The sequence below is a fragment of the Heptranchias perlo genome, chromosome 9 (genome assembly GCF_035084215.1).
Source record: "Heptranchias perlo isolate sHepPer1 chromosome 9, sHepPer1.hap1, whole genome shotgun sequence".
Classification (NCBI taxonomy): Eukaryota; Metazoa; Chordata; class Chondrichthyes; order Hexanchiformes; family Hexanchidae; genus Heptranchias; species Heptranchias perlo.
Window position 1 is genome coordinate 16,428,138 of NC_090333.1, and position 12,242 is coordinate 16,440,379.

Below are 12,242 nucleotides of genomic sequence, written 5' to 3' on the forward strand. Positions count from 1 at the left end.
ATCCTACCATTGCAATCTCTTCCAACCATATGGCCTTGTGTACCTTCCACTCTTCCAACTTTGGTCTACTTCTCATTCCCCATTCTCCACCATCAACAGATAACCATTCAGCCACTATATCCCCAACTTCTAGAATTCCCTCCCTCTAGCTTGTAAACTCTCTCCATGTTTTCAAAAGTCTCCAAAGGCCCTCCTCTTCAACAGTGTTCGCTCTCCCTTCTCAATCTGTCCACTTTCCCTCTAAAGTGCTTTCAGATGTCTCTCTGTATCTAAGGAGTGATATGGAAATGTAAGACATTAGTGTTTTCATATCATAGCCTATTAACAACATCTCAACTCACATACTTGCTTGCTTAGCGGGGATACTGCTCAAGATGATATAGGATGTATTAATGGTCATCTAAAAAGAGCTCAGAATATAAGGAGTAGTCAGCATAGATTTACAAGCAATAGGCCCTACCTAAGGATGCAACTATGTCATGGACGTCACAGAACACGTGACTTTCACTCTCATGATTTTCATACCAATAAACAGTGTTTTAGATGGTTTTCGCTTACTTCAAACTTCGTGTTCAGTAGCTCTTCCCCACCTCCAGGTTATGCTGCATCAGGAATTTCAGAAATTCCTTTTCCCCCGATTTTACAATACAACAGAGTAACAACTTACATTTACATAGCGTCTTTAATGTAGTAAAACGTCCCAAGGCGCTTCACAGGAGTGTTATCAAACAAAATTTGACACCGAGCCATATAAGGAGATATTAGGACAGGTAATCGAAGAGGTAGGTTTTAAGGAACGTCTTAAAGGAGGAGAGAGAGGGAATTCCACAGTTTAGGGCCTAGATAGCTGAAGGCACTGCTGCCAATTGTGGAGCGATGAAAATCGGTGATCTCGGAGGGTTGTAAGGCTGGAGGAGGTTACAGAGATAGGGAGGGATTTGAAAACAAGGATGAGAATTTTAAAATCGAGGTATTGCTGGACCAGGAGCCAATGTAGGTCAGCGAGCACGGGGGTGATGGGTCAACAGGACTTGATGCAAGTTAGGATACAGGCAGTGCATTTTGAATGAGCTCACGTTTACGGGGGGTATAAGGTAGGAGGCCGGCCAGGAGAGCATTGGAATAGTTGAGTCTAGAGGTAACAAAGGCCATGGATGAGGGTTGTAGCAACTGATAAGCTGAGGCAGGGATGGAGACAGACAGAAGGAGATTCAAAATTAAGTGTATTTAATAAATTATACAAACAGTCTTAACATTAACAGCTCAAATGATTGCAAAATAGTTCCCTATTTCAAATTTGGTTTGATAACACTCCTGTGAAGTGCACTGGGTCGTTTTACTACGTTAAAGGCGCTACATAAGTGCAAGTTGTTGTTATTATGTAATTATTTGACAGATGGTGTTTTAATTATTTTTGATTTTGTTATTATTGATTCGTTGCCTGGTGGCTGAATAATGGTTCTGCTGGATTCCTTTTATTACTTTATACAGCATGTTGCTGAAAGTGGCTCTGACTCAGAGGGACCCAGTGCTAACTTTTTACAAAAGTTTCAAATGAAGTTTCTCTACATGGAATATAGTATATTAGATGCATCTGAGGTACGCCCAGGGTCTATCTAACTTAATTTTACTCACAATTAATGAAAAAGAAAGAAAACATTAATTTGTCTGTCATCTCCGACTTTTTTGTACATGGTGGGTTTTCATTGCAGTGAATCTATTTTAAAAATACTTAACATTTTAAGACAAATTGATGCCAGATTCTCTCACTTTATGCTTAGGAAGTGCCAGGGGTCTTATAGAAATAACTAAATGCTAATAAATTACAAAATATTAATCTGCTTAGTGTGAAGTTGCATAAAAAGAATGGCAAAATAAATTTAATTTGGTTACCAAAAAGCATTTCTGTGACTGTTCAGGACTTCCACTATGATTTCTATTGGCATTTTTAACCACGATTTCCCCAAAAAATTACATCATACCCAACCTGAAAACTGGCTTCACAATAGGAGGCAAGAGGTGTTAATAAATCAAAAAAAATTGTTGGGGTGCAGCAGTTTCACAGGACCTGTTGTGGGTCCTCTGCTGTTCACTTTGTTCGAAAATGACATAATAGAAATTCCTGTACCTATTATGAAATTTGCTCATGATGCCAAACTTTGTGGCTACGTGATAAATATAAACAGCATTAGGAGAAATAGGAACAATTAAAGCAGGGGGGCTAAGGAATTATACATGAATTTGAATGTAGGTTCATATAAAGTGTTGCCGCGTGTGCATGGTGAAAAGGTGGTGATTGGCAAAGGTGGAGAAGCAAAAGGATTTGTCTGTAATTATTGATCATAAATTGAAATGAGACACAAAGTTAATCAAATACTAGGTTACATCTGGACTATAAGCCAGACAGTTATTCTAACGTTGCAGAGTTCACTGTTAAGATCATATGACATTGTATGCAACTCCGGGTTCCCTACCTACATAAGGATATTAATACATTGGAGGGTGTACAGTGATGAGCAACAAGGATAATTTGGGGTTTTAAATGACAGAATTACAATGTACAGCACAGAAACAGGCCTTTCAGTCCAACAGGTCTATGTTAGTGTTTGTGCGCCACACGAGCTTCCTTCTTTCCTACTTCATCTAAATCTATCTTCTAACCTTAAATTACAAGATAAGATTTACGAAGGTGAAATTGCTTTCTTTGAAGAAAAGATTAAGTGGAGACACAATCCAGATCCTCCAAAAGTTGAAAGGCATTGTTGATGTAAACGTAAGCAGGCTATCTGACTTAAATACTGCGTGCATACAACGAGAAGAAACCGGTTTAAAATGAAGGAGCTTAAGTGAGGTTAGAAGAAACAATTTTTCTTTGCAGAGTACAGTTACTTGGAATTTAGGAGAATGAGAGGTGATCTCATTGTAACATGCAAGATTCTGAGGGTTTGACAGGGAAGATGCTGAGAGGCTGTTTCCCCTGGCTGGAGAGTATAGAACTAGGGGGCATATTCTCAGGATAAGGGGTCGGCCATTTAGGATTGAGATGAGGGGAAATTTCTTCACTCAGAAGATTATGAATCTTTGGAATTCTCTACACCAGAGGGCTGTGGATGCTCAGTCGTTGAGTATATTCAAGGCTGAGATCGATAGATTTTTGGACACTAAGGGAATCAAGGGATATGGGGATCGGGTGGGAAAGTGGAGTTGAGGTCAAAGATCAGCCATGATCTTATTTAGTGTCGGAGCAGGCTCAAGGGGCCGTATGGCCTACTCCTACTTCTTATGAACAGATTTACAGCAAAAGTAGTTTAGGTGGAAAGATTGACTTCTTCAAAATGAGCTGGATAAATATCACGTTGGAGACAGGTTATAGCGATAAGTACAGGCTGAGATGGTCAAACACTGCAAGAGGGCTATAGTTCCTGTCCTGCTGGGGCAGGTGGGGAAATGTCTGTAGAGAGCAGCAGGCCCGGAGTTGAATTGTTGAGATGCAAAAATAGATCAAAATTTTGGAGTTTTATATAACAACATTTTGGGATCAGGAAATATGTTTGCAGAACCTTCCCTCAAAAGATTACGTGGGTGGAACAGTCCGTGACAGGGTGGGTTGCATATCTTCTGAAGAAGCAGCTTTGATCAGCTCAATGGCCTCTTCTTAATCCATGCTTAATATCTTAACGTGGAGTTTGCTTCTGTTCAAAAACAAAATGAAGGTCTTATAAGATAGAAATTCTGTTCAGTGCTTCTACAAATAGAATAGTGAGGGATTTTAGTCTTGATATGCCAAGAAGATAGATGAGGGCTGTGCAGTAGACGTGGTCTACATGGACTTTAGCAAAGCCTTTGACAAGGTACCGCATGGTAGGTTGTTATATAAGGTTAAATCTCACGGGATCCAAGGTGAGGTAGCCAATTGGATACAAAATTGGATTGACGACAGAAGACAGAGGGTGGTTGTAGAGGGTTGTTTTTCAAACTGGAGGCCTGTGACCAGCGGTGTGCCTCAAGGATCGGTGCTGGGTCCGCTGTTATTTGTTATTTATATTAATGATTTGGATGAGAATTTAGGAGGCATGGTTAGTAAGTCTGCAGATGATACCAAGATTGGTGGCATTGTGGACAGTGAAGAAAGTTATCTAGGATTGCAACGGGATCTTGATAAATTGGGCCAGTGGGCCGATGAATGGCAGATGGAGTTTAATTTAGATAAATGTGAGGTGATGCATTTTGGTAGATCGAATCGGGCCAGGACCTACTCCGTTAATGGTAGGGCGTTGGAGAGAGTTATAGAACAAAGAGATCTGGGGGTTACAGGTTCATAGCTCCTTGAAAGTGGAGTCACAGGTGGATAGGGTGGTGAAGAAGGCATTCGGCATGCTTGGTTTCATTGGTCAGAACATTGAATACAGGAGTTGGGATGTCTTGTTGACGTTGTACAAGACATTAGTAAGGCCACACTTGGAATACTGTGTACAGTTCTGGTCACCCTATTATAGAAAGGATATTATTAAACTAGAAAGAGTGCAGAAAAGATTTACTAGGATGCTACTGGGACTTGATGGTTTGACTTATAGGGAAAGGTTGGATAGACTGAGACTTTTTTCCCTGGAGAGTAGGAGGTTTAGGGGTGATCTTATAGAAGTCTATAAAATAATGAGGGGCATAGATAAGGTAGATAGACAAAATCTTTTCCCAAAGGTAGGGGAGTCTATAACGAGGGGGCATAGATTTAAGGTGAGAGGGGAGAGATACAAAAGGGTCCAGAGGGGCAATTTTTTCACTCAAAGGGTGGTGAGTGTCTGGAACGAGCTGCCAGAGGCAGTAGTAGAGGCGGGTACAATTTTGTCTTTTAAAAAGCATTTGGACAGTTACATGGGTAAGATGGGTATAGAGGGATATGGGCCAAGTGCAGGCAACTGGGACTAGCGTAGTGGTATAAACTGGGCGACATGGACATGTTGGGCCGAAGGGCCTGTTTCCATGTTGTAAACTTCTATGATTCTATGCAGGTTAATCTGATGACTTTAAGGCAACAAATTGCATTATTTGCAGCTGTTGTTTTGTCATGAAAAATTCTCTCTTTTCATGTCATTTTGTCCTTGCCATCTTCTTTTGGGAGAGTGGACAAGTCAAATGACTATCTTCTTTAGCTATTTTATTTTAATCTTAATAGCTTTGCATCCAGAAGTAAGAAGTGGATTTGCTCTGCAAGCTGCCCAATAGGACTACAATATTCCATTACTGAATGCATGTAGGCTTTGAAGAACACTGAAATTGTTGCCCAGAAAAAAAATGTACAGCAGAGAATTTCCACTTTTTCAGGAAATGAAAAGCAATGCTCATAGTCATGTATATTCTAATGGAATGATATCCATTTGACTGTATTGAAGATACTCTTAAGTTACGATCTAGTTTGCATGCAGAAAGAATTTGTTTTTTTAGTCAAATACCAGAAGCCAAATCTTTTCCACTTAACAGAGTCAACTTTTTCTGTAGATTTCCTCATCACAATCATGGTGGTTTTGACCAATAAAGGAAAAAGCAACGATTGCAGCATTTTCTGCCAATCGCCCAGCTTCGCATCAGGAAATAGAATCACAGAATGTTACGGCACAGAAGTAGATCATTTGGCCGATCATATCTGGCAGCCGTGTTTTTTTCCCAAAGCCAGGATGATCTGAAGACATGTAATGTACAATGAAAAATTATCTAAAACATAAATTAACAAATACAAAATAGTAGAAATGCACCAACAGAATGGAAGAGAGGTGGATGGAAGCTTGCTCAATTTTTAGTGTAAAGTTGACATGATGCTTTTAGCTTACAGGAAGAAATGCCAAATTCATCCTCCCCTCTCAGTACTCAAAGTACTAAAATTACACACTGAACGTGCTTCTCCCTCGACAAATGCAGCAACGTTCTCCTATAAAGATTTGATAATAATCAGGCATTACAATTTTGCTGCACAATCATAATGATTAGAATTAATGCAATGGTAAATAAGTAATTACTATCCAGGGCTCATCTTGTGCAATAAGTCTTTTAAATAGTGGCTATTAGAATACACAATTCTTTCAATGTAGGTTAATTAGTTGCCAGTTATTCATATTGTTTTTAGGTTTTTTTTTATAAAAAGCTTTGTTTTTTTAAAATATACAAATGAGAAAAAACATTTTCTCCAATAAGCAACCTGCCAATATTGTCAGTCTTTCTGCTTAGCACTTAGATTATTAAAATCACAATTCAATCTCCATAAATCCAAAACATATCAGCATAAGAACATAGGAACAGGAGTAGGCCATTTAGCCCCTCAAGCCTATTCCGCCATTTAATGAGATCACAGCTGATCTGTGACCTAACTCCATATATCTGCCTTAGCCCCAAATCCCTTAAAACATCCGTTAATTTTAAATCTGAAGATTGATAGATTTTTGTTAACAATTGAGCTAGCATCAGCTGCCGTTTGTGGAAGAGAGTTCCAAACTTCTAACATCCTTTGTGTGTAGATGTGTTTCCTAACTTCATTCCTGAAAGTCCTGGCTTTAATTTTTAGGCTATGTCCCCTAATCCTAGACTCCCCAACCAGCGGAAATAGTTTCTCTCTATCTACCCTATCAGTTCCCCATAATATCTTGAAAACTTTGATCAAATCACCCCTTATTCTTCTAAATTCCAGGGAATACACCCCTAGTTTGTGCAATCTCGCCTCGTAATTTAACCCTTGAAGTCCAGGTATCATTCTAGCAAATCTACGCTGCACTCCCTCCAAGGCCTGTATATCCTTCCTAAGATGCGGTGCCCAGAACGAAACACAGTACTCCAGGTGTGGTCTAACCAGGGCTTTGTATAGCTGTAGCATAACTTCTACCCTCTTGTAATCTAGTCCTCTAGATAGCATTACATTAGCCTTTTTGATTATTTTCTGTACCTGTCCATGACATATTAATAGGAACAGGAGTAGGCCATTCAGCCCCTCGTACCTGCTCCGCCATTTGATAAGATCATGGCTGATCTGTGATCTAACTCCATATACCTGCCTTTGGCCCATATCCCTTAATACCAATGTCCATGGACCCCAAAGTCTTTTTGGACCTCCACTTTCGAGCTTTTCACCATTTTGAAATTACTTTGATCTATCCTTTTTAGCTCCAAAATAAATGACCTCACACTTGCCTACACTGAAATCCATTTGCCACAGTTTTGCCCAATCACTTCATCTATTCATATCTCTGTAATTTTACACTTCCATCTACACTGGGTACAATGCTGCCTATCTTTGCATCATCTGCAAACTTGGATATTTGGCTCTCTGTCCAGTCATCGAAGTTGTTAATAAATACAATGAATAGTTGAGGCCCCAACACAGAACCTTTTGGGACACCACTAGTCACATCCTGCCAATTATCCCTACTCTCTGTCTCCTGCTACTCAACCAATTTCCCAATCAGGTCAATAATTTGCCTTCAATTCCATGAGCTTCAACTTTAGCTAACAGTCTCTAATGAGGGATTTTATCAAATGCCTTCTGGAAGTCCATATGAACAACATCCATAGACATTCCCCTGCCAACTACTTTAGTCACCTCTGCAAAAAAATAAATCAGGTTCGTCAGGCATGACCTACTCTTTACAAATCCATCCTGGCTCTCTCTGATCAGCTGAAAATTTTCAAGATGTTCAGTCACTCTACCCTTAATTATAGACTCTAGTAATTTCCCAAAACAGATGCAAGGCCAACTGGTCATAGTGTCATAAGATTTAGATTAGCTATGGAAAAGGACAAGGAGCAATCTAGAGTAAAAATACTTAATTGGAGGAGGGCCAATTTCAGTGGGATGAGAATGGATCTGGCCCCGGTAAACTGGAATCAAAGATTGGCAGGCAAAGCTGTAATTGAACAATGGATGGCCTTTAAAGAACTGATGGTTCAGGTTCAGTCTGGGTACATTCCCACGAGGGGCAAAGATAGGGCAACTAAAGCCAGAGCTCCGTGGATGACAAAACAGATAAAGTAAGATGAAGCAGAAAAAAGGGGTGTATGACAAATGTCAGGTTGATAATACAGTATAGAAAGTTCAGAGGGGAAGTGAAAAAGGAAATAAGAGGGGCATAGAAACATAGAAAATAGGAGCAGAAGTAGGCCATTCAGCCTTTCGAGCCTGTTCCGCCATTCAATACGATCATGGCTGATCCTTTATCTCAATACCATATTCCCGCTCTCTCCCCATATACCTTGATTCCTTTTGTGTCTAGAAATCGATCTATCTACCTCCTTCTTAAATATATTCAGTGACTTCATTGAATCATAGAAAGGTTACAGCACAGAAGGACGCCATTCGGCCCATCGAGTCCATGCCGGCTCTATGCAAGAGCAATCCAGCTAGTCCCACTCCCACTCCCCCACCCTTTCCCCGTAGCCCTGCAATTCTTTTCTGTCATGTATTTATCCAGTTCCCTTTTGAAAGCCACAATTGAATCTGCCTCCACCACCACCCCCCCAACCCCCCCCGACCCCCGGCAGTGCATTCCAGATCATAGCCACTCGTGTCTAAAAAAAAGTTTTTCCTCGTGTCACCTTTGGTTCTTTTGCCAATCACCTTAAATCTATGTCCTCTGGTTCTTGACCCTTCCACAAATGGGAACAGTTTCTCTCTATCTATTCTGTCTAGACACTTTATGATTGTAAATACCTCTATCAAACCTTCTCTGATCCAAGGAGAACAACCCCAGCTTCTCCAGTCTATCCATGTAACTAAAGTCCCTCATCCCTGGAATCATTCTAGTAAATCTTTTCTGTACCCTCTCTAAGGCCATCACACCTTTCCTAAAGTGCGGTGCCCAGAACTGGATACAATACTCTAGTCGTGATCGAACCAGACTTGGCCTCCACAGCCTTCTGTGGTAGAGAATTCCACAGGTTCACCACCCTCTGAGTGAAGAAATTTCTCCTCATCTCAGTCCTAAATGTCCTACCCCGTTTCCTGAGACTATGACCCCCTCAGACAGAGTATGAGAATAGACTGGCGGCTAACAAACGGGAATCCAAAAGTCTTCTATAGGCGTATAAACCGTAAATGGGTAGTAAGAGGAGGGGTGGGACGATTAGGGACTAAAAAGGAGATCTATGCACGGAGGCAGAGGGCATGGCTTAGGTACTAAATGAGTACTTTGCATCGGTTTTTATCAAGGAAGAAGATGCTGCCAAAGTCACAGTAAAAGAGGCAGGTGAGATACTGGATGGGCTAAAAATTGATAAAGGAGGTATTAGAAAGGCTAGCTGTACTTAAAGTAGATAAGTCACAAGGTCCAGACGGAACACATCCTAGATTGCTGAGGGAAGTAGGGTGGAAATTGTGGAGGTACTGGCCATAATCTTCCAATCAACCTTAGATACGAGGGTGGTGCCAGAGGACTGGAGAATTGCAAATATTACATATTTGTTCAAAAAAGGATATAAGGATAAACCAGGCAACGACAGGCCAGTCAGTTTAACCTCGATGATGGGGAAACTTTTAGGAACGATAATCTGGGACAAAGTTAATAGTCACTTGGACTAGTGTGGATTAATTAAGGGAAGCCAGCACAGATTTGTTAAAGGCAAATCGTATTTAACTAACTTGATTGAGTTTTTTGCTGAGGTAACTAGAGAGCGCTGATGAGGGCAATGCGGTTGACGTGGTGTATATGGACTTCCAAAAGGCGTTTGACGAAGTGCCGCGTAAAAGGCTTGTCAGCAAAGTTGAAGCCTATGGAATAAAAGCGGCAGTGGTAGCATGGATACGACATTGGCTAAGTGACAGGAAACAAAGTAGAGGTGAACGATTGTTTTTCGGACTGGAGAGGAGTGTACAGTGGTGTTCCCCAGGGGTCGGTACTAGGACCACTACTTTTCTTGATATATATTAATGACTTGGACTTAGGTGTACAGGGCACAATTTCAAAATTTGCAGATGACACAAAAGTTGGAAGTGTAGTGAACAGTGAGGAGGATAGTGATAGACTTCAAGAGGACATAGACAGGCTGGTGGATTAGGCAGACACGTGGCAGATGAAATTTGTGAAAAGTGTGAAGTGATACGTTTTGGTGGGAAGAACGAGGAGAGGCAATATAAACTAAAGGGTACAATTCTAAAAGGGGTGTAGGAACAGAGAGATCTGGGGGTATATGTGCACAAATCTTTGAAGGTGGCAGGACAGGTTGAGAAACCGGATAAAAAAGCATATGGGATCCTGGGCTTTATAAATAGAGGCACAGAGTACAGAAGCAAGGAAGTTATGAAGAACATTTATAAAACACTGGTTCGGCCACAACTGGAGCCTTGTGTCCAGTTCTGGGCACCGCACTTTAGGAAAGATGTGAAGGCCTTAGAGAGGGTGCAGAAGAGATTTACTAGAATAGTTTTAGGGATGAAGGACTTCCGTTATGTGGATAAACCGGAGAAGCTAGGGTTGTTGTCCTTAGAGCAAAGAAGGTTGAGGGACGATTTGATAGAGGTATTCAAAATCGTTGAGGTAGAAGATCAGCCATGATCTTGTTGAATGGCGGATCAGGCTCGAGAGGCCGGATGGCCTACTCCTGCTGCTATTTCTTATGTTCATGAAGGGTTTAGACAGAGTAGATAACAATAAACTAATCCCATTGGCGGAAGGGTTGAGAACCAGAGGACATAGATTTAAGGTGATTGGCAAAAGAACCAAAGGTGACATGAGGAAAAACCTTTTTACACAGTGAGTGGTTACAAAAGGCATCAAGGAATATGGGAAGAGAGCGGGAATATGGCATTGAGATAGAGGATCAGCCATGATCATATTGAAAGGCGGTGCAGGCTCGAAGAGCCGAATGGCCTACTCGTGCTTCTATTTTCTATGTTTAAGATCTGGAATCCACTGCCTGAGAGGCTAGTGGAGGCAGATTCATTCGTGGCTTTCAAAAGGGAATTGGATAAGTACTTGAAGGGAAAAAATTTGCAGGGCTACGGGGAAAGGGCGGGGGAGTGGGACTAGCTGGAAAGCTCTTGCAGAGAGCCGGCATGGACTCGACGTGCCGAAAGGCCTTTTTCTGTGCTGTAACCATTCTATGATTCAATGCTACAATTCCCTGGTTTCCCCTCTCACTTCTCTTAAATAGCGGAGTGACGAGCTATTTTTCAATCTAAAGGAACGGTTCCTGAATCGAGAGAACTTTGGAAGATTGTAGTTAAGGCATATGCAATGTTCTCACCTACTTCCTTTAAAATCCTGGGGTGGAAACCATCTGGTATTAGGGATTTGTCACTCTTCAATGTTATTATTTTCTTCATTACTGTTAATTTGCTTACGTTAATTATGGTGAGTCTCCGTTCCTGATTCAAAATTAGTTTCCTTGGGGTGTCCGGCATGCTCTTCTTCTACTGTAAATACCGATGCAAAGTAATTATTTAACATGTTCGCCATTTCCTTATTTTCATTTACAATATCACCACGATCAGTTTTTAAGGGGCCCACATTGCTCTTGACCACCCTTTTTTTCCTAATATAATTATAAACAAAATTTTGTGTTGATTTTGATATACCTTGCAAGTTTCTTTTCACACTCCCTTTTTGTAGCTCTTACTATCTGTTTTGTCATCCTTTGCTGTTCCTTGTATCTCTCCCAGTCACCAGAATCTGCGCTATTTTTTGCATTCTTGTATGCTTTTTCTTTTAATTTTATGCTGTCCCTTACTTCTTTTGTTGTCCATGGCATATTAACTCATACTTTAGGAGCACTCAATTCCCAACTACACGTCACTAGCCTGCTCCTCATGATTTCAGTCATTCTAGCTAGTATTTCTTTTGGGTGGGGGGGGGGGGTGGAGACCATGATCAGTTTTCAGTATAGTTGCTGATCTAGCACAAAGTGGCAGTAAGCTTTTCCATCCACAGGGATCACTGGATAGAAACCTGGCTGATTTTGTTCCATTCCCTAGCCCGGAGCCCTCCAAGAGATGCATTAGGTTGAGAGCTACTAACGCAGCAAGGACCAGGAACTGAACCTGGGATTTTTTGCTTTATATGGCTTAGTACTACAGTTGATGCCCTTATCCACTAAACCATTAGGGCAGCTACACATTTTTTTTAAACAATCAATTACCAACATTCCTCAGAAACAACCATTAAGTTTAAGTTGTTCACCCATGCTGCACTGAAATGGGCCTTCTTGTGGTCAGTAGTCACAATATTAACAAAGCTGAGTCCTGTCTCTTCTGATTTTGAGTTCACCAG

General features: G+C 41.0%; 1 protein-coding gene across 2 annotated transcripts in view; it reads right to left on the reverse strand.

The window, feature by feature from the left end:
• The window catches only part of znf644b (zinc finger protein 644b), a 114,644-nt gene that overhangs the window by 45,704 nt on the left and 56,698 nt on the right, over positions 1-12,242 (reverse strand). Inside the window, exon 1 of one of the 2 annotated variants that reach the window (XM_067989910.1) lies at positions 11,318-11,345. The exons of the other annotated variant lie outside the window; for it this stretch is intronic. The gene's annotated coding sequence lies outside the window, so the exon portion shown is untranslated. Of the gene's footprint in view, positions 1-11,317; positions 11,346-12,242 lie in introns of those variants that run through there. 2 annotated transcript variants of the gene reach the window in all.